Source organism: Ambystoma mexicanum, chromosome 9 (assembly GCF_040938575.1).
Source record: "Ambystoma mexicanum isolate Mex_15411 chromosome 9, UKY_AmexF1_1, whole genome shotgun sequence".
NCBI lineage: Eukaryota > Metazoa > Chordata > Amphibia > Caudata > Ambystomatidae > Ambystoma > Ambystoma mexicanum.
The window spans coordinates 380925140-380947333 of NC_090931.1; the positions used below are offsets into that span (position 1 = coordinate 380925140).

The following is a 22194-nucleotide window of genomic DNA, read 5'->3' on the forward strand; positions in this document are numbered from 1 at the left end:
ACTGCCCCATCTCAAACACCAGATTCCTTGCCAAACTCATTGACCGAACCGCCTACTCCCAACTAAATGCCTTTGTTGAAGCCAACAATCTCCTAGAGCCCGCGCAATCAGGTTTCAGAGCCTGTCACAGAACCGTAACCACCCTAACTTCAATCTGGGATGACCTTAAAATCACAGCAGACTCCGCGGGATGTGCCGCATTAATCCTTCTGGACCTATCCGCCGCCTTTGACACAATCAATCAATCAATCAATCCTCCTTGACCGTCTCCACTCCCTAGGAATTCATGGAACCGCTCTCAAATGGATAGCTTCATTCCTCAAAGATAGGTACCAAATAAAGATACTCTCCGTCTATTCCTCCCAAGCCCGACCAGTCGACACGGGAGTCCCATAGGGAGCATGCCTATCTGCCCTCCTGTTCAATCTCTACTTGACCACCCTCCCACCATTAATTTGTTCACACAACATCCTGTGTTACAACTACGCTGATGACACTCAACTAATTCTAAAACTCCTGAACTCAAAACCCAACTGCCGACCTGACCTCGGCCTCCTGCCTCCTTGACATAGAGCTCTGGATGACCCAAAGCCACCTCCTGTTAAACCCCTCGAAAACCGAAATCATGGTGTGTTCTTCCACACCCGCTACTCTGGCCTTCTGCCATGGGCAACTCACCGACTCCCTCGAACTCTGTAAAAAACCTTGGATGCACCCTTGACTCTGACCTAACACTCTTGCGCCAAGTCAACAACATCTCAAAGTCCTGCCATTACCACCTTAAATCTCTTAGGCACATCTTTCCATATGTCTACTTTCCCCAAGAGACTCTCCGCGGTCCAATCAATTGTTATATCAAGACTGGACTACGCAAACCCCCCTGTACCTCGGAGTCCACTCTTACCAACTGAACAAACTTCAAAGGGCCCAAAACGCCACAGCCAAACTACTACTCGCGCTTGGCCCGAGAGACCACATCTCCCCAGCCCTTAAGACTCTGCACTGGCTTCCAGTGGCCCGAAGAGTGACTTTCAAAACCTTATGCATTTCTCATCGATAATACCGTAAAACCGGACCTCAATATCTCCAAGACAAGCTAAAATCTTATCACCCTCCACATCCTCTAAGATGAAGCTCAGCCGGCCTCCTAGTCATACCTAATACAAACTCAGTCAAGTTAGGCGGAACATCATTCTCAGCCTTGGCCCCCACGCTGTGGAACGCACTCCCACCCCACATCCGCCTAACAGAAGATTGAATGTCCTTCTGCAAACTACTGAAAACCTGGCTCTTCCCCTAAAACTAACCCATATGCAAACTAACTATAACAGAATAACAGCAGCTCAACGACACCAATCCAACAAACTACTAGTTCCTGAATAACAATAAGACAAATAACAATACAACATCAAGATCCACGTGAGAAATCGACAACTAATAACCGCTAATGTAAACTAAAAGGACAAACAGAATAGAACGAATAAAGCAGACCAAAGCAGTGAAGTGGATAAAAAGAATAAATTGTACGGAAACAGTAATGAAGTTTAATTTAATTAAATTGGTGTAATGGACAAAATGAACAAAAACGGGCGAAATGAATAAAGAGAAGAGGATGCAAAGATGAATACAAGAGACTGTTGAGTGTATAGAACGGAGTATACAGAACGGACGAGTATGCAGAACGGACGAGTATGCAGAACGGACGAGTATGCTGAACGGACGAGTATGCTGAACGGACGAGTATGCTGAACGGACGAGTATGCTGAACGGACGAGTATGCTGAGCGGACCAGTATGCTGAGCGGACCAGTATGCTGAGCGGACCAGTATGCTGAACGGACCAGTATGCTGAACGGACCAGTATGCTGAACGGACCAGTATGCTGAACGGACCAGTATGCTGAACGGACCAGTATGCTGAACGGACCAGTATGCTGAACGGACCAGTATGCTGAACGGACCAGTATGCTGAACGGACCAGTATGCTGAACGAACCAGTATGCTGAACGGACGAGTATGCTGAACGGACGAGTATGCTGAGCGGATGAGTATGCTGAGAGGATGAGTATGCTGAGAGGATGAGGGTATAGAGCGGATGAGCATGTGGAGCAGATGAGTGTGTAGAACGGACGATTATGAGTAGAGTGGATGAGTGCGTAAGTACGGAGGAGTGTGTAGAACACAGGAGTGCATAGAGCAGATGAATGTATAGAGCAGATGAGTAGAGCGGACGAGTGTGTAGAGCGGACGTGGCTGTAGAGCGAATGAATGCAGAAGTGCGGAGGAGCAAGTAAACGCAGGAGCAGATGAATGTGCTGACCAGATGAGTGTATAGAGCGGATGAGTGTACGGAGCGGATGAGTGTACGGAGCGGATGAGTGCGTATGAGCAATCGACTTTGTAGAACTGATGAGTGCATATAGCAGATGAGTGCATGGAAAGTACGACTGCATACAGCGGAAGAGAGCGCAGAGCGGATGGGTGCGCAGAGCATGATGGATGAGCACAGCGTGATGGGTGCGCAGAGCGGAGGAGTGCGCAGAGCGGAGGAGTGCGCAGAGCAGAGCGCAGTGGAGTGCGCAGAGCAGAGGAGTGCGCAGAGCAGAGCGCAGTGGAGTGCGCAGAGCAGAGGAGTGCGCAGAGCAGAGGAGTGCGCAGAGCAGAGGAGTGCGCAGAGCAGAGGAGTGCGCAGGGAACAGAGGAGTGTCTAGAACAGACTGGTGGGCAGAGCGGACGAGTATATAGAGCGAATGAGTGTGTAAGAGCGAGTGAGTGCCTAGAGCGAGTGAGTGCGCAGAGCGAGTGAGTGCGCAGAGCGAGTGAGTGCGCAGAGCGAGTGAGTGCATAGAGTGGATGAGTGCCTAGAACGGATGAGTGCGTAGGGCAGGTGAGTGAATAGAGCGGGCGAGTGCATATTGCGTGCGAGGGCATAAAGCAGATGCGTGCCTAGAGCGGATGAATCAATAGAAAAGACAAGTGCGTAGGGCGGATGACTGCGTAAGCGGATGAGCTGCGTAGAGCAGATGAGCTGCGTAGAGCAGATGAGCTGCGTAGAGCAGATGAGCTGCGTAGAGCAGACGGAACGGGTGAAGTATGTGGATAGAATGGGTGACGTATGTGGACAGAACGGGTAACGTATGTAGATGCAACGCATGACGTATGTAGATGGAATGGGGACATAAGTGGATGGAATGGGGACGTAGGTGAATGGAATGGGGACGTAGGTGAATGGAATGGGGACGTAGGTGAATGGAACTGAGACGTAGGTGAATGGAACTGAGACGTAGGTGAATGGAACTGAGACGTAGGTGAATGGAACTGAGACGTATGTGGATTGAACGGATGAAGTAAGTGGAAGATACTGATGTAACATGTGAAAGATACGGGTGAGATATGTGGAAGGTACAGATGAAAATGTGGACGGGGTGCATAAAACAACATAGAATTCACGGAAATGATCGAAACACATGAACAGATCCAAGGACATGAAACAGACTGGAGCGCGTGGAAAAGACTGGAGTGCGTGGAACGGATGAATTGCATGGAATGGTTTCGGAATGCACGGAACGGTTCGGAATGCACGGAACGGTTCGGAATGGGCGTGGAACGGTCCAGAGCGCGTGGAACGGTCCAGAGCGCGTGGAACGGTCCAGAGCGCGTGGAACGGTCCAGAGCGCGTGGAACGGTCCAGAGCGCGTGGAACGGTCCAGGGCGCGTGGAACGGTCCAGGGCGCGTGGAACGGTCCAGGGCGCGTGGAACGGTCCAGGGCGCGTGGAACGGTCCAGGGCGCGTGGAATGGTCCAGGGCGCGTGGAATGGTCCAGGGCGCGTGGAATGGTCCAGGGCGCGTGGAATGGTCCAGGGCGCGTGGAATGGTCCAGGGCGCGTGGACTGTTTCAGAGCGCGTGGACTGTTTCAGAGCGCGTGGAATGTTTCGGAATGCGTGGAACAGACTAGAATGCATGGATTGGACTAGATCACATAGAAGTGCGTGACATACATGAATGGTTTGGAATACATGTAATGTTGAAAGAGCATGTAAACCATCTTACCACATCACCATGCTTACTCTTCTCTTTACACCACCATTCAACTAGTACACAGAGATACTATGACACCATTCGGTATAGCTGTTCTCATTCCAACATCCGCCTCATACTCCACATCACTAACTAAACACTGCTGGTTTCACACCCTCCAGCCAGGCGTTCTCCTTAGGCCTAATGCAGCCAGAACCGGTATGGATAAAACCTGCCAGAACGAACACATACCCCTGATTTCTCAACCACCCCACCTACCGCTATGAAGCAGCTATTACACGAATGCCACACCAGCTGCACACATATCCGGTGCTCACAAGCACCTTTGACTCTCTCTATTGACTTGAACTTCGGTTCCCGAGGGCGTTCAACCTACCAGCGCCTTCAGACCATACCAATGGTACATAAGGCGCTATATAAATGCAAAGTAACATAACATAACTTAACATACAGACTTAAACTCTCTGCATTGGCAATCAGCAGATTTGTGATATGGGACCTAAGCTTCGTTCTCAACTTAATAAAAGGAAATTACGTGATCGTAGTATCACACCACCGGAAATGACCTCCCGCAAAGGGTATAAATGAAAAATAAGGGGAAAGGAGATATGGGGAATCAGAAAATTAGACATGACAACCAAATATATCTGGTTTCATTACTGTGGGTGGGAGCAATTTTATGGCGAACTTGGCCATAGGTGTGAATGAGATAGAGTATCTGGAAGGGGGGGAGGGGGGGGAATTGGTGAATTCATGTGAGGGGATGATTGATTGTATGGCATCACAGCCAAATAATAGTTTGATGATTGACAATAATTCCCTATTGAATATGTGCCATGAATTTCGTAGACAATCTATGAAAGGGAAAGGTGTGCCAGGTCAAGGTTTACTGGATACTAATATAGAATCAGTTGCCAATATGGACAATATCATAGGATGCAATCTTTCTGCAACACCTAATCTAGAATTATTGGTCCCGGATGTTTCAGACACTGGAAAAGATAATAGCCATTGGGATGCGAATGAGGAATCACGGGGAGGTTCTATGAATAGGTCGAGCAAAATAGAGGCCATCGCTACTACCTTGGATGCAGTGTTCGCCTTATGCTCAAATATCATGAAAGAACAATGTGACCTAAATGTTCTGGTATGTAGCCTTTTGGAAAATCATGGGCAGGGGAACCATGGTGCTGTGGAACAAGCACTTAAAGAGGGGGATTTTGGGGGGGGATGATTTGAGTGACCTTTGTGATGCTCTAGTAGATGAGGATTGTGACAATGGCATAATTGGGATAGAAAGTATAGATCAGTCTAAAGAGGAAAATAATACAAGTGGAGTTGGTGTTGGGAGGTGAAAATATCACTATATCTCGAAAAAAAAATGCACCCAACGCAAACGTAACCATAAAAAGAGCACATAGCAAAGGTGTAAGAGGAGGAAAAACAGAGGAAAAATGGTCAGTAGAGTAAATGGTGCCTCTTTGGCGGAAATGGGGAAAAAAGTTGTTGTATCTGTGCTCAAGGGGAATAAATATGACCATAACAATTTTGTGGCGCATTTTTCTGGTGAGGATCCAATTATACTGGTTTGTTTGGAGGTGGGGTTTGTGTGACCTCCATGTTCCTCACACATGCGACACCGTCCAACAGGAAAATAAGCAAACCAGTCGTTGGGCTTAAGTTGAAAGCTGAAAACCCCACTTTAATTTGTCCCGGGAGGATAGCTCAGCGGCAACGTGCGCGCCTTGGAAGGAAGACGACACGAAGCAACACAGGTTCGATCCCCGGATCCGCGCTTAGAAACGTCTGTGTGTTTAATCACGTTATAAATACGCAACTAAGACAAAAAAAAAAAAACAATTACGCATCCAAAAAACAAACAATTCTTGTAGCAGCGCCTCGATGCCTGTGGGCTGTGTGAGCGCTTTAAAAATGTAAAATAAATAAATAATAAATAAATACATTTAACGTGATTTGTAACAAAGTGGAGGAAAAGGTAAACAAGAAAGTGGGATTTCCCAGTGCTGGGAAAATTAGTTATCCGGCCTTGAGTGGAATACATAGGTGTGATATGTGGGTACCTGAGGTTGAACATTTAGAGGAAAATTGAATGCCCGGGGAGCTAAAAGAACTGATCACCATATCTTGGAACATTAGAGGGTTCCGTTCCTTTATGTACGAGGAAGGTAAAGGTTGTATTGATGGTTGTGATATGTTTGCTTTACAAGAGACCTGGGTCAGTGGTACAATTCTGATCAATGGCTTTAGTGTTATAGTTAAACCGGTGGTCCGTAGAGGAGTGGGCCGTCCGGTGGGAGGACTATGTATTGCTTTAAGAGTCCACTGACTATAAGGGAGTACAATAATTACAGAAACTCTCCTTTTGTTCTCTGCGGAATTATTGAAAATATGTATGCATCTAAGGGAATGTTGGTGATTAATTAGTATTCACATCCAGATGGGAAAAATGTGGAGGTCATAATAGACAGAATCACGGATATCATAGAAGGATGGACTAGGACGGCTACGGAGGCGGATGTAATGGTGGTTGGGGATTTCAATGCCCATTTCAAGGAAGCACAAATAGCAGCAGATGAATGGGAAAATGTATGTGGAGGGTTTGAAGTGACAATTCCCGCTATATCGGGTAAAGATGGTAATATCTTCTTGGAGCTAAAGAAGGAGCATGGTAGGAAGTGGATAGAAATGCTTAGTCTTTGGGGTCTCCGTTATTTGGATACTGATGACCTTGATCCATTTAAATCGACATGTAAGAATGGTACAGTGAGTTACCGGCTGGGTTATATGTTCATGTCCAGGGGGATGAGGGAATAAGTGGGAACATTCAAGCATATCACTATGAAACAAGGTGACCATCTGGTACTCAAATGCACCTTTAAGGCTGTAAAGTTCCAGACAATACAAGAGATGAAAGGATCCTTGAATATTCAAACTACAGCCAGAGGGAATAGGATTAATTGGATGGAAAAGAATTTAATTGTATTCAACAAAATGTTCAGTTACCTCCCTCTGGATAACATGGATCATTTATGGTGTATCAGGGTTAGGCTCCACAATTGAATTTATTTTAAAAACTACAAAAAGAGCTAGCATTACTCAAGTGACAGGAAGGAAATATTCGAATGTGTATGATGAGACCATCCACAATGCGAAAAAGAAACTTAAGGGTGATATTAGGAACATTAAATTGGCAAGGGATCTGGATGTGGAGCAAAATCGCATGGAGGAAGCGGCCTGGTGTACGAGATATAAGAACTGGCTTAAGCCCATCGACATAGTAGGAATAATGCTAATTGGGGGAAAGCATTTAAATTGTGTAAAACCTCAGATAGTAAGACGTTCTGGTACTTATACAGACAGCACCTAATGGAAAAAGATGACATTGATTTGACACCAATATTATACCACTTTGAGAATGGGAAACCTATGTGCGTCACCTTTATTAGGAGGAATATGATGCAATAATTTCTATTATGGGAGACTGGAAGTATATTTCAACAAAATTTCCATTTGGTGAGGATATTATCAAGTTACTAAGCAATATGAATACTTCAAGAGCACCAGGCCCAGACTGCCTTGCCAACACAGTCATTAAACGGAATCCGATGAAGTGGGCGTATTACCTGCGGGCTATGTATTTGAACATCTGGCATAGCGGGGAGATACCTAATAGCTGGAAGAAAGATAAGCCGGGTAATTACTGGTTGTTGGCTATGGCTGATACGTGCTGTTAATTATCTTGCACTCTTCTATTAAAAATGATCAACAAATGGAGTAGTGAAGATAAATGAATCGCTTCCCCAACAAACAGGATATAGACAAGGTCTCAGCACCTTGAACAATCTGACTCTCCTGAGCCATATACTATCGGACACATGCAAAAATGAAAAAAATTGACAAATTTGTACATATGCTTCATTGACTATTCTCTAGCTTTTGATTGTGTGGATAGGAATAGGTTATGGAATAAGCTTCTGAAATGGGGATTCTGTCCGAGGGTGTGGCACTTTTTGAAAAAGATGTACAGTGACGATTTGCCTTGTCAAAGGAGCTATAATAATGCCCCGTTAGAACTAATAAGGGGCTGAAACAGGGCTGTCTCACATCACTGGTTCTGTACAATCTATATGTAGCGGATATGAAGGATGATTTAAATGCAGTGCAAGGCTACCCTCCGAAAATTGGTGACTACAAAGTTGGCTGGCTGTCCTACGTGGATGACACAATCATTATGGATACAACTCCAGCAGCGTTGCAGCGTATGCTAAATGCCCTGCAAGGGTTCTCCAAGATAAACAAACTGCAGATAAATGTAAACAAAAAAAAGAATTATGATTATGGGATCCCGGTTGAATTAGAAAAAAAAGCAAGGATATACATGGAAACTAAATGATGAGGCGATCAAGGTGGCAAATACGTACCCTTATATTTAGGCATCCCGATTACGAATACTCCGATCACCAACTTCTATGAATGCTCCCTAAAGAATAAGATGATGGGCAGATGGAATGTGATTAAAAAGTGCATGAGCAAAAAGGGAGGACATTCCAAGGAGGGCTTTATACATCTCTATAAAAGTAGTATAGTGCCAGGGATTCTCTATGCATTAGAGACACTAGAGATTAAATATTTATCATGGTTTGACCGACTGGAAGGTAAAATATGGTGACCAGTTCTTAAAATCCCTGACAGTCCCCATTGAAGCCGTCAGCTGATTTTCCTAAATACACTATGGAAAATACGATGTTGTAAATTGCTCATAAGAATAAAAATGTCTGAATGGAATAGCCTAATGAGCATTATAGCCTCTAATATAGATGACAACCCAAATATAAATGAATTTTTAAAATGGTTGCAAAAGAATGTGAAAATGTTTATGCACGATATTGGGATATTGATGCCCGGGGATGATTACAAGGTTGGTAACTTTCAGAAATGTCTCAAAAAGAGAGCTATGGAGTGGGACATGTGTTATAACATGACCAAACTGTTACGCTCACCTGGTATCCACAGGGACTCCACCCAGCCGGGTTACTCGCTGGTATGCATCTCAGCTTTTCCCTGATGTGGTCTGCGGGGAAGGTTCTGCCTGAAAATACAGGAGGACTGTGTCCAAGACTGACCGACATGCGGTAAATATCCTCCCTCCACCCCCATATGATTTCAGTCCCTCTGGCACCCTCTCCTCACCTTGTGGTAGAATTAGGCGTGCTCGCCGTCCTGCAGGGGCACGTTGTCTTTCATGGGTGAGTGCGGTCCAGTTACTTCACTGACGCCAGCCCGTTTGATATTGTTCAGGTAGGTCTTATTGCTGTTCTGTAGTTTTGTTGCTATCCTGCATGCCTTTCTTTGTTTAAACTGTCTCTTTTTTGTCCCTTAGGTATGCAGAGCTTCAGCACGGCGAACTGGCTTGGTTGAGCCCCGCTGGTAAATGATGGCCCATTAAGAGCGCTATCGTGCGGTAAGTAAGCGCTATGCGCAACGCTGCGAAGTCTTGCCTTTGCTAACCTGTGTTTTCCTTCCTTGTAGGTTGCAGTGTTCTTCAGCGCGAGTGGAATGTGCAGAGTGGTGCCAGCCGAGAGGTGACCAGCCAGGTAAGCCTTTTGAGCAGTTTGTAATTTGTAAATGTCTCTACTGCTTTCTTTAATGTTGCCACTATCGCCCTCTTTCAGGTCGTTCTGTCTGGGAGGCGTGCAGATTCGAGGAAGCTGTTCTCAGTAGCTGTGAGTGTTTAAAGATGAAGACTGCAGGTAAGATGCTGCTGCTAATGATGTTCCATTTGTCTCCTTGCAGGTTCTGCTTCTCCGAGTTTCGAGGGGATAGCTGGACACGGTGAGCGTCACGTTGCAAGCCGCAAAGTAACGCGAGCATGTTGTCTTGCTCGGGTGTGTTTTTTTTTTTCAACTTGAATTTCATTGATTTTAACATTAGAAATGAACATACAAGTGGGTGCATATTATGTATTCATTGTTACATCAGAACACTACTCCGGTCCACTCTAAAAACCCTTTAACAACATCAACGTGTTCTGTTCCAATGAAAAGAAACTTAATGTCCTGTCCCCCTTCCCCCCTCCCCTAGCTCATGAGTCTTCCTTGTCTGTGGCATTGTTGTGGTAAACCGCGGTAGGTTCAGTAGTCACGCTTAGATCAGTGAAGGTCTAGTGCTGTCTGTGACAGGCATGGGAAGTTGGCAATGAATCGTATGGTATTCAGGTCCTGATAGCGCAAACTGGGCACAACTGACTTTGTTGCGTCGGGTCATCTGTGACTGGGCTTGTGACGTATTGCTCGGTAAAGTCGCACCACGCTTCTTCATGTTGTGCGGCTCTGTCGTGAAGTGCTGACGTTATTTTCTCCATTGTATAGATGTTTGTGGCAATCGGTATCCAGTCCTTTTTGTCTGGAAGTCGTGGGGATTCCCATTTTATAACCAGGCCCGCCCTTGCCGCCAATAGCAGAGGGGCGACTAGTCCTTTCGTCCTTCTCAGTTCGTCATTCTCTTCCTCGAGGCCAAAAAGGATCAGGAGTGGGGATAGTTCTCTCTCTATGCCATCCAATTGTTTAATCCAGCCCAGGACTTCTTGCCAATAGATGCGGACCTTGGGGCATGTCCACCACATGTGCCAGTAATCGGCATCATTACCCCATTGTCGCCAGCATTTCGGGCTGGAGGTGTGAAACATTTTGGACAGCCTGTATGGATCATACTGCCACCTATGGAGTAATTTTATTGCGTGTAGTTTATATTGGGCTGCGATTGATATTCTGGAGGCTGTTTCACAAATTTTGTCCCAGGCCTGCTGATCAAGTTCTCTGCCAAGGTCCCTTTCCCATCTACCCTTGAGGCAGAGACTTGGTGTTTCATCTTTAGTGATTAGGGCCCTGTACATTTGTGCTATTAATCCTTTAGAAGTATTGGTCGTGTCCAGAATCATCTCGAAGGGCGTGAGTTCTCTTTGTGTGGTGGTTTCCCATTCTCTCCTGGATAGTACGCCTTTCAGCCTTAAATACAAGAAAACCGGGATCTGGTGTATTTGGAGAGCCTCCTCTAGTTCTGTGATTGAAATGAATTTCCCTTTTCTCCACAGATGGCCGACTCTCTCCAGGCCGGCATCAAACCAGGTCTGGTATCTGCCGTGTTCTGGGATTTCCTCTCTGATCCCTGGTGACCAGAGATGGCTCAGAGGTGAGGGGCATGTAGTGACCCCAGACATTGCTTTACCTTTCTTCCATATGTTCCACATCGTCCCCAAAATTGGGTGTTCACGCAACCTTTTTATGAGCTTCGGTCTGGTGACCCATAACCATTCTGCTAGAGTTGCAGGGGTTAGATTGTTGTTGTCCAGCTGGACCCATTGAAGGTCCTTTCTATCTCGCAGGTGCGGGATCAGAACTCTGAGTTGTGTGGCCTGGTAATAGCGTTCTATGTCCCGAAGGCCTACTCCTCCCAGCTCCTTTGGTAGTGTTAGGATGTCGTAGGGGATCCTGGGTTTCTTTCCATTCCATGGGAATTCCAATATGACCTTCTTAACTTGTCTGAAGAAGTGTTCGGGGATCGTGATGGGCAGGACCTGAAAAGAATACAGAAAACGTGGGAGACTCACCATTTTGATTGCGTTTGGGTGCCCCATCCAGGAGATAGTGAGTGGTTTCCATTTTCTGAGGTCAGCTTTAAGGGATTCAAGAAGTTGAGGGAAATTTGCTTCGTAAAGGTTGTCAAGGTGTCTCGTTAGGTTGATCCCCAAGTATCTCAGTGTTGGGCCTGCAATGATCAGCCCAAGGCGTTCGAGAACTATTTGCTGGTCTGGGGACGGTTCCTTGAGTGGGAAGAGGATGGATTTGTTTTGGTTCATCTTCTATTAATTGGATCGCTCGTGGAATTGAAGACGCTGGGTTTATCACATGGAGCAGGATGTCATCTGCGTACAGGGCCAGTTTATATTCTCTACCGTTTACTTGCATTCCTTTGACGATGGCATCTGCTCGAAGCTTTTGGGCAAGAGGTTCCAGTGAAAGCACAGAGTATTGCCGAGAGGGGGCAACCTTGTCTCGTTCCTCTGAGTGGAAACCAGCGGGAGAATTGGGAGTTTACTGCCACTGATGCTCTTGGGGTAGTGTAGACAGCTTTGATTCCTCGGCGGAGTGTGGGACCCTAGCCTATTTTCTTTAACGTGGCCTCCAGGAAATGCCATTCGACTCTGTCGAACGCCTTCTCAGCATCGATTGAGAATAACGCTGATGTGTTTGGCGATTTATGGGCCTCATGAATTAGATGGAGAGTTTTCAGGGTGGAGTCTGCGCCTTGTCTCCCTAAAATAAAACCTACTTGGTCGTTGTGTATTATTGCCGGCATGTGTGACTCCAGCTTTGCTGTGAGGATTCTTGTGTAGATTTTAGCATCAATATTTAGAAGGGATATTGGGCGGTAGGAGGCGCACAGCTTTGGGTCTTTGCCCTCTTTGGGAATGACTGTTATTAGTGCTTCTGAGAAGGAGTCAGGATCCACACCAGATTGAAGGATGTTGTTAAAGAGATTGACCATGAAGGGGAGAAGGGCGTCTTTGAAGGTCTTATAAAACCCCGCTGTGTAGCCATCATTTCCGGGGGCTTTTCCTGTGGGAAGTTTCTTGATCGCCTCTTCAATTTCTTCTCCTGTGATTGGAGCTTCCAAGGTTTGGGCGGTGTCGGGCGGAAGAGCCCGCAGGGATATTTTATCCATATAATCGGTTATCGCTCCTGGATGCGGGGCAGCATGCGACGTATATAGTTTCTCATAGAAGTTGGCAAAGGCTTCAGGGACACTGGGAGGATGTGGGTCGTGGGAATCACCTTTGTTTTGAATCGCGGGTACCCATTGCTCTTGGTGCTGGCCGCAGAGTCTCGCAGCAAGTAGGGCGCCTGCTTTGTCCCCGTGTTCATAATGCTTTTGCTTCAGGCATTGGAGCTTGCGAGCGATGTCTGTCTCCATCTGTCGTAGTTCTTCCCTTTTGTCGTTAGCCAGCTTGATCTTTTGTAGTCTATTATGGTCTGCAGATTGTGCCATGAGGTTGAGTTCAGTAATTTCGTTTCGGAGCCTACTTTCTATGAGTTGACGTTCTCTTTTCTTCGCTGCCCCTTCTTTGATAAGTAGTCCCCTCCAGGTAGCCTTGCCAGCTTCCCATACTGTGTTCGTGGAGATTTCGCCTGTGTTATTCTGCTCAAAATATTGGGTGATGTCTAGCTCGAGCTGTTCTCGAAAGATCGGGTACTTGAAGAGAGTCTCGTTACATCGCCATTTGGAGCTCTTCCTGGGGAGGGCCATCTGGTCGATAATGACCGTGACCATGTCGTGGTCCGACCATGTAACGGAAGCTATGATGGCTTCAGACATCGCCGCAGTGAGTTCTGAGGTTAGGTATATATAGTCGATTCTAGAGAACGTTGCATGTGGTGCTGAGAAGAAGGTGAAGCCTGTCCGTGTGGGTTCATGTGCCTCCATGCGTCAGTGAGATTGTAGGCATCCATCATATCCGCAGCCGGTGAGGGCCCGAGGCCCGTTGGGGGGGTCGTCGGAGGGTTGCCTGCCTGCCTGTCCTGATTTGGATCCATCCACGTGTTAAGGTCACCTCCCAGTATCACTTCACCCTCCGCCTCATTCATGATTTTCGGGATTGTGTGTTGTAGGAATCTAGACTGCCCTGTATTGGGTGCATACACTGACGCTAGGGTGACGACAGTGCATTGTGTCTTGCCGACTAGTACTAGCGCTCTGCCACTCACATCTGTCCAGGATTTCAGGAGCTCAAATCGGATCATTTTATTGATTAGGATGCCAACTCCCGCTTTCTTTAGTGGCCCAGAGCCCCAGTATTCAGCGCCCAGTTTGGCATACAGGACCTTCCTCTCATCTCCTTTGCTGTATCGGGTTTCTTGTAAAAAGAGCATATCTAGTTTCACCCTCTGAACTCCCTGGACACCAACGACCTTTTGGTGGGGGAATTAAGTCCCTTGACATTCAGCATGCCAATTTTGAGTATGCCATGCCCGTCACCTGGCTCGTCATGACTGTGGTCGTTGCTGTGTTCATTGAAATCGATCGTGACGTTGCGCTGACCATTGCAGGGAATTGGCCCAGTGGAAGTAGTGTGATAGCTGCCCCTAGCAGACTGAGGCTTTGAGGTTTGATTGGTCCCCCCCTTCCCCTCCAGGGTATTAAACACCATACCCGTTACCCCTAATTCCCGCTGCCCACCCCTCATTGTCCTCATGGGGGTCTGTGTCCCTGTTAGATGGCGTCCGAGTTGGACCAGGTTTGTACAGCCGGTCTACTGTCAGACCACTAGTGAGGGTCGTAACCACACGACCCCAACCACAACTACCATCTCATTAACATTCTGAGCCCCCTCCCCCCTTTCTTCTTTTGTGCATTGATCTTCACAACAAATTATTAAACAACAGTAACTGCTATTGCGAACTAGTAAAAGAAATGATACATGCAGTTTTTGTGTTCATCTCCACCAGGCGTTCATCTCTGCGCTGCGGATGATGGTCTTGTCATAGGACTGTTCAAGCCGATCTTCTGTCCCAGACTTTAAAGTGCTGGTGGCCATCGAACAATGGTGTCTAGGCGTGCATCGCCATGGTGAGGCACCGGCTTTGCTGTTTCATTTGTTGCTGTCTGGTGTATCGTTGGGCCTTCTATACTTTCTAGATCCCTTGACTTTTTTCCTCTTCGGGCCCTGGGGCCCCCACCTCGCTCTGTTTTGTAGTGGGTCCTCTCGCATTCCATCACTCGGGTCAGATCCAAGAGGATCTGCGATGCACTCACGGATTTCTTCTTCAGTGCGGAGGATTACCTTCCTACTCCCATGTTCAAACGTGAGGAAGAAGGGGTATCCCCACCTATATCTGGTCCCTTGTTCTTTAAGCCATTTCGTTAGGGGGCTGCAGAGACGCCGCAGGGCGAGGGCGAGCAAGTATAAGTCTTGAAAAATGGTTATCTGAGCTCCCCGAAGGGTGAAAGCGTCACTGGATCTGGCCTTCGTGAGTATCTTGGTTCTGTCTTGATATTTATGAAATCTGGCAAGGACGGATCTCGGTATTCTCTCAATTGTAGGTTCGTCAATGTTCTCGTCTGCAGTTAGGATTTTGATGTCATACACAATCTGCTTCAGGTCTTCCTCTGTTTCTCCTTCACGTTCAGGAATTCCGAAAAATCGTAGGTTATTTCTTCTTTCTCTATTTTCTAAATCGTCAATTTTCAGACTAATTTCGTCCTCCCTCCTCTCTATGTTGCGCATTCTGAGGTCTAGTTGGGTTTCTAATGTATCTATCGAAGCTTGATTGTTTTTGACGACCTCGAGTCTCTCTTCAATTTCATCCACTCTCTGCATCATCTTATCAATTTTGCCGCCAAGACTAGCGCCCATATTTCAGATTTCGCTCAAGAGGACGGCGATATCTCCTTTCGTGGCTGCGGCTCCAGTTTCCGACGTTTCCATTGACATTGTGACATTTGTATCTGGTTCCAGATGTGGCGGGGTGTAGGCGAACCTGGCCAGCTTGCTTTGGGTGTTCATATGATGCTTGTACGCGAGGAGGCACACGCCCCTGGAATGGGGGCCCTACCCTCTGCACTTGTGTAGTGTGGAGTTCTCGGAGTGCGTGGTGGAACGCCTTTCAGGGGGTCCGGAATGATGGAAGCGTGATGGTGGGAGGAGGCACACGCCCTGGGACCAGGGGCCGTACCCTCCACTTGCGTCGGTTTCAGACTTCGCAACCGCTGTAGTGCCAAGGTGGTCAAGTGTGTGGACCGGTCTTGTAGGTAGGCTCAAGAGGAGTCGCAATGGATGGGTCCTGCGGCGAGGGGCTCTAGCGAGGCTCAGAAGGATGCCCATACAGATATTCCGGTTGGGTTCCTTGATGGTCCACCTGCGTGGCTCTTATTGGGGGCAGTTGGCTGTGCGCTACACAGAGGAGGGCACGCGCCCCATTGATGGGGGCCCAACCCTCAGCGTTGCCCTCTGGTCAGTGGTTAACCCCTTACAACGTGTGGTGTGGCACCTAGGGGTTTGTCCAAGGAGCGTTCCCCCCGAGGACGGGCATCGGGCCACAGACTATAAGTTATCGTGCTGCGATCAATTGATGGAGGGCAGTGCCCAACACAGGGTGATCTCGATTGGGGAGCACTTTATGTAAAGGCTGTTCTCTTGTCGTTGCCTCCTGGGGAGGGGATGTGGCCATGGATACCCTTGTTGGGATTCTAGGGAAGGGCTGCTCCTTCACTTGAGGAGTAGCACTGGGTGTGCTGCAGAGTGTTATATGATAAGGGGCTGCATCAAGGGTTTCCCCCCTGTAACCTTTGCCGTCCTTTATTCTTTCTCACTCCTACTGTACTGCGCCGATGATGCTGACTGCGCACGGCAGAGGAGGGAGTCTGAGTATGTCAAAGTTACTGTGGCCTGTCCCGGGGCTATGAGGGCGGTGATTGGGTCTCCGTTCATATGGGCCCTCCAGGCCTTTTGAGTAATGGGTGTAGAGGAGGTCCTTGTGGAGGCGCCCCACCCGGAGGGGCCTAGTGGTGAGCGCCGAAATCGTCGGCGGAGGGTTCGTGACGGAGCCCAGATCACCCTGCCCACGGCCGCGTCCTCGGCGTAGGCTCTGGCTCACCGAATTTTCCAAGGGGGCTCAGGGGGCACCTACCGGCTCTGCTATGCCGCTCGCCTCAACGCGGCGCCGGGGCCCAACACCGCCTGAGCGGGTAGATCGAGGCGCGCACGGCCCTCGCGCCACGCACCTGTGCGCCGCTCTCGAGTCCTCGACGAGGGCAGGGAGACCAAGCTCACCCTGGAGAATCGCAGCGAGGCCCGCGTTCTCCGCAAGCGACCGGCGGGAGGGGCCGAACGCCTCAGGGCCCACTCCGGCGGTGCCGCTGCCTCACTTGCCGCGTGTGTGCCCGGAGAGGGGAGACTCACGCCGTTGGCCTTTTCTGTTGGCTGGGTTTACCATTTTCTGCCGGGATTTCGCACGTCTGGTGAAGAATCGGTTGACACTTCGGGGGGTCTCAATATTGTACGGGGAGATGAAAAGGGGGGGGGCTCAGATCCCTTTTGGGGTACGTGTGACTGGAGCTCACATGGAGGTGCTGCCCATCCGTGCACCCCCTGGTGGCCGATGGGGTGTGTTTTAAATAGCCCCAACAAAATAGTCCAGGTAAAGTAGTCCCTAGGCTACCACACCCAAAACACTAGACCGCATAGCTTGGTTCTTAGGAACCCAGCTATGTGGATGCCTCCATGTTGGCTGACAATACAATAAAGTAGTTCCGAAGCACATTGTATTTCATGATGTATCAGCCATAGGCGCCAGGACTGGCCCCATGAGGGCTTTTGATGAGGATGCCAGGCTCTAGAGGCCCGAGTCCTGACTCCACCTGGCCAATGGGTTTGCCAGAGGGGGTTTTGGGCGAGGGTTGTGACACAAACTCAGTAGGAAGAAAAGATATAACCAGTATATGCTGATGGGATATGAAATTGGGCTAAGAAAGTTATATCACAAAAATCTGCAACACGGGATGGTTACGATTCATATTATTGCTCCGGTTCAATGTACTACCTTGCTATGAATTCTTGGGGAATTGGAAGGCTGTTACATACCAAGACAGATTGTGCCGTGTGTGTAAGATGGAGGTGGAAACCAGCAGACACTTGCTGACAAACTTTATAAAATGTCAAGAATATTATAACAAAGGTTACAGAGATCTGGTGAGTGAGCAAAGAATGGTAGCAATGGATCATATTTGGTCAGCAATATACAAAACGGAAACTATAGTGTATGTGGCAGCTGCATTCTATATTAGGAATGAAATTGCTAAAGTGCTGCCACCAATACTGGAGCAAGATCTCCCCTTTATTAATACTAAAACTATAACGCATACTTAGTGAGCTGTGCAGGTATACCAGTGTAAACATGCTATCTTATGAGGGGATGTTTAAAAAACGTAGGGTTAGAAGAATGAATTAGTAGAATGCTAATATATACATCCATGAATAGTTTATATATATATATATATATATATATATATATATATATATATATATATATATATATATATATATATATATATATATATATATATATGACAATGCATTACTTACCGTAAAAGCATTTCTGATGGTTGTATCTGCTTAGAATCACATGCTGTGCATAGACTAGCGAGCAGTACCCGGAGTTGGCGGTGGGTTATGAGAAGGAACAGTAGAGAAAAGGTGTCGTAATACTGCCTGTCCCACCTGGGAGTCAGATCTAGAGTGTGCATCTAGACAGTAGTGTTTTGTAAAGGTGTGCACAGAACTCCAGGTAGCCGCTTTGCAGATGGACTCAAGGGGAACATTTGCAATGAATGCTATGGATGCCCCCGTGCCTCGAGTAGAGTGTGCTCCTGGCCTAAAGGGCAGTTCTCTCTTAGCAAGAGTATAGCAGAGAGTGATGCATTGAACAATCCATCTAGAAATAGTGGACTTTGAAACTGCATCCCCTTCTCTTCCTGCTGCCACCGAGACGAAGAACTGATTTGTCTTCCTCAGTGGTCTGGTTCTTTCCATGTAGAACATGACCGCTCTGCGTACATCTAGTGTGTGCAGAGTCCTTTCTCCCAGATTGGAAGGATTTTGAAAGAACGTTGGTAGTTCTATAGATTGGTTTACGTGGAATTTAGAAATAAATTTCGGAGCAAAACTAGGGTGAGTGCGTAGAACCACCTTATCTCTGTGAACTGTAACGAAGGGGTCTAGAATAGAAAGAGCCTGAAGTTCACTTACTCTCCTGATGGAGGTGATAGCTATTAAAAAAGCAGTCTTAAGAGTGAGGTGTTTAAGAGATGCTTTATGCATGGGTTCGAATGGTGAGCCCATGAGTCTGGTAAGTACCACATTAAGGTCCCATCCGGGAGCTGGGTCAGCTATCGGGGGGTGTATTCTCTTTACTCCCTCCATGAAGGCCTTTATAACAGGGATCCTCCACCACGACACCTTGAGTTGGGAAGTGGTGTATGCAGAAAGTGCCGCTAGGTGGACTTTAATGGAGTTAAACACTAGACCTGAATCCAATAGGTGGGTCAGGTATAGAACAACATGTGTGGGAGAGCAGTCAATAGGGTTGATGCTTTTACTCCTGCACCAGATGACAAATCTCTTCCACTTGCTAGAATAGCAGTGGCGAGTGTTAGGTTTTCTGGCTTCCCTGAGGATGTCCATGCATCTTTGCGGGAGTTGTAGATGTCCGAACTCTATGATTTCAGGAGCCAAGCTGCTAAGTTCATGTTCTGGGGGCATGGATGCAGAGTCCTGCCCTTGTTCTGAGACAGCATGTTGTACGGGCAGGGGAGTCTCACTGGGGGAGATAGAGACATCACCATCAAGTGAGCGAACCATGGCTGTCGGGCCCACATTGGGGCCCCTAGTATCATGGTCACTTGTTCGTGGTGCATCTTGTGCACCACCCTGTTGAGAAGGGGAGTCGGGGGGAAAAGCGTAAACAAATTTCCCTGACCATTGCATCGACAGACCGTTCCCCTTGGATTGGTTCTGGGGGTACCTGGAGGCGTAACTTAGGCATTGTGAGTTCTCCAGGGTTGCGAACAGGTCTATTTCTGGGAATCCCCATTGTGTGAAGACGTCGAAGACGATGTCTTCGTGCAGGCGCCATTCGTACTCTTCGGGCAGGGGGAAATCTCTGCTGAGTCTGTCTGCCAGCAGATTGAGTTCCCCGGGTACATGTAGTGACAGTAGGAACATGTTTTGTTTGAGAGCCCACTTCCATATATTCTGGGCCAGTTTGGACAGGCCTGGAGAGTGGGTGCCCCCCTGCTTGTTGATGTAGTACATGGCTGTGGTGCTGTCTGTAAGGACCATTACTGTCTTGCCTTGTAGGTGTTCCTGGAAGGCTTTTAGCGCCTTGAACACAGCTAGTAGCTCCAGTAGATTTATGTGTTTGGATGCTACGTTCGGAGTCCACACTCCGTGAGCAGTCTGATGGGATAGGTGCGCCCCCCATCCTGTGAGGGATGCGTCTGTGGTTAGAGTGGCTTCTGCTGCGGGTGTGGCAAAGGGTTTCCCTTTTCCCATGTTTTCCTTTGTCCACCACCATAGCGAGAGAACCAAGGCTTGCAAGACCACCACTAGATCTTCCCATAGTCCGCTGGCCTGACACCACTGGCTGTTGAGCCACTCTTGCATTGGGCGCATGCGCAGGTGCGCGTGAGGTACCAAATAAATACACGACGCCATCATTCCTAGCAAGCGCATTGCTTTGCGTACCGTCACCTCTCGATCGGTCACATATTGAGGGATCTGAAACAGCATGTTTTGGACCCTCTCTTTGGAGGGGAAGACGAGGCCGTCCCTTGTTTGAATTAGAGCCCCTAGGAATTGCTTGATTTGACTGGGGTCTAAACTGGACTTCTTTTCGTTGATGGAGAAGCCCAACTGGAACAAAAGGTCTACCGTCTTTTGGGTATTGGAGAAGCATGTTTCGTAAGAATCCCCTGTTATGAGCCAGTCGTCGAGGTAAGGGTAAACTGGGATGGACAACCTGCGCAGGTGTGCCGCTGCCACTGCCAGCACCTTCGTGAATACCCTTGGTGCTGATGCTATGCCGAAGGGTAGCACTCTGAACTGGTAGTGTTTGCCTTCTATCATGAACCTGAGGTATTTTCTGTGCGCTGGCAACATTAAAATATGAAAGTATGCATCTTTCATGTCCAATGTTGTCATGTAATCTCCCTGTGAAAGCAGTGGGATCACTTCCTGTAAGGTTACCATACAAAACTTTTGGGGTTTGATAAACTTGTTCGCTGGGCACAGATCTAATACAGGGCGCATGGTTAGATCCTTTTTGGGTACAAGGAAGTACACTGAATAAATACCTTCCGTTACCTGAGATAGAGGCACGATCTCTATGGCTCCTTTTTCCAGCAGTTGTTGTACTTCTTGGAGAAGGATGGCAAGATGTTCCGGTGTCATGCGACGTCCCCTCGGGGGTCTGTAGGATGGGGAACTGTTGAATTCGATACAGTATCTGTGGGCTATGGTGGAAAGTACCCAACGGTCTGACGTTATACCCTCCCATGCAGGAAGAAAGGATGTTATCCGGCCCCCGACCGGTGTTGCATGGGAGGGGACGCGAATCTTCGCGTCACTTGGAGTTGTTGGGGGCTTGGGAGCCTCTGGGGGTGGACCCCCGACCTCTCCCTTTACCCCGGCGCTGGCCTCTTTGGCTGTACTGCCCACTATTGGACTGGTAATTGGTGGCAGGGTACTGTTGTTGTTGACTTTGTTGTTGTTGGCGTTGGCCACGAAAAAAGCATTTGTTGCCATAGCCGCGTCTGGTAGTGGGCTTAGAGATTTGGTCAAGAGTCCTGATAGTATCAAACTCTTTTTTAGCCATCTCTAGAGCTTCATCCACTGCTTTTCCGAAGAGGTTAGAGTCTTCCACAGGTTTATTTATTAAAGACGCCTGTGTCTCCGGTTTAAACCCTGAGTTGCGCAGCCATACATGGCGTTTTAGGAGTATTCCCTGCACCAGGGAACGTCCCGCTGTTTCTGCCACGTCCAGAGAGTTTTTTACAATGCTCTGGTTCACCTGGGTTCCTTCGCCAATAGTTGAAAGCAGGCGTGTACGTAATGGCTCCGGTGCTTCCTCGGCGTCCTTGCGCAGTTTGGCCCAGTGCGCGTCTGCATAGCTAGCAAGCAAAGAGTTGTTGTTCGCAATTCTTGCTGAGAAGGCAGCCGAGGAAGTTACTCTTTTAACAAGGGCATATAGCCTCTTGCCCTCCTTGTCAGGGGGTGCCTCACTGGTGGAAAGTGGTACCCCTGCCCTCTTTCTAGTATTAGATACTACCAGGGAATCCGGAATGGAATGTCCCCTAATGTAGAGCAGGTCTGAGGGTGAAGGAGTGAAAAGTTTTTCAATTCTTGGATTGACCCCTCTGATCAATGCGGGAGTGGACAGCGAAGGGATGATTCTTCTCTTCACTGAAGCGAGGAGGGGAATGGTCTGGCTGACCGGGGGTTTCTCTTTAATTACTCTTTCCACAAAGTCTAATTCTGGAGAGAGCTCCCCAGTGTCCAGTTCGAAATGTGCTGCTGCTCTGCGC

The 22194-nt window shown here is 48.0% G+C and overlaps 1 protein-coding gene across 9 annotated transcripts in view; it reads right to left on the bottom strand.

Annotated features, from left to right (window-relative positions):
* The window catches only part of TSPOAP1 (TSPO associated protein 1), a 3887333-nt gene that overhangs the window by 2680826 nt on the left and 1184313 nt on the right, over positions 1-22194 (bottom strand). The gene's annotated exons all lie outside the window — the stretch shown is intronic.